Source organism: Melampsora larici-populina (assembly GCF_000204055.1).
Source record: "Melampsora larici-populina 98AG31 unplaced genomic scaffold MELLAscaffold_59, whole genome shotgun sequence".
Classification (NCBI taxonomy): domain Eukaryota; kingdom Fungi; phylum Basidiomycota; class Pucciniomycetes; order Pucciniales; family Melampsoraceae; genus Melampsora; species Melampsora laricis-populina.
In genome coordinates, this window is record NW_006768823.1 from 538,376 (window position 1) to 539,551 (window position 1,176).

Below are 1,176 nucleotides of genomic sequence, written 5' to 3' on the forward strand. Positions count from 1 at the left end.
GGCCAAGACGATCATAACATAGAAAGATAGGGGGATTATCGTTGGCTTGACAATCAAGAGGTAAAGCAGAAAAGGATACTTGGTCACTGTAGACACAGAAAATTCTTTTGTAAGCTGTTGCAATGATATACAACATTTGAGCCGAGTCGAGCCAGAGAGAAGGTGTATCAAGAACCTCTTCTCGATTAGTTTGAATAGCAGTGATGTGATCATCTACACCCCCGTCGCCTCTCTTGCGTGCTTGGAAGTGTATATTGTAGAAATCCGATTTGGACCATAGCTCGGCAATGAGTTCTCCGCGAACTGTTAGCCATTGGTCCTCGGGGCGGCCTAACGCAATCGCAATTGCCCGGTAGCCACAATGGCCATCGGGACGAGTGTCAGCTACCGATTGGACATACTTGTGTAGCCAGTGTGGGACCCGAGTATCCTGATGTAATTCACAGTTAGGAGACAGTATGACTGGCAGACAAGTTGTGGTGGGGACACACGTACACACTTTTTTGGTTTGGGATCGTGTAGACCGACGCGTACCGGTGTGACAGGTGGTGTCCAGCTGAGTTGGATTGTGACGAGTCGACCTGCGAACACATGCAGTGACTGTTCTAGGTTCTGTGGTATTCGATCTGATGTCCTTTTGATTTTTCTAAACAAACAATGTGAGAAGTGAGTCTGCAGTGTTCTGACATGTGTGTGAAGGAGAGACTTACTGGAGGGAGTGATGATCCGCCGTCAGGGGCTACATTGACCTGGGCGTTTGCAAAATTGATCATGGTAGTGGCGTCTATCGCTGGATAAGGCTTCGCCGGGTTACTGAGAGGAGGTAGATTATCTGAATCTGCTTGCTGTAGCTTTGCAGGGCTTGTGAGAGGGGGGAGTAGGGTATCTAAATCAAAGCTTTCATCCGCGTTTTCGACATGGGTAGGTGATTGATTGGTGTCGGCATGAGGAGGCTATGGAGATGGATTCCGTCAGTTCTGATTCCAAAAGATGAAGAAGTAGTAGTAGTATCATGAAGACTTTGAGCCGGCCCACCTGACAAACGGACTCGGCCTTGGTACCAATATCCGCTACGCTAGGACTGGTCGGAGGCTACAGACAAGGTCAACACATCAGCAGTCTATGAAGAAAAAGTCAAGTAAGAATAAGAGCTTACCAATGGATCGGACTCGTAAT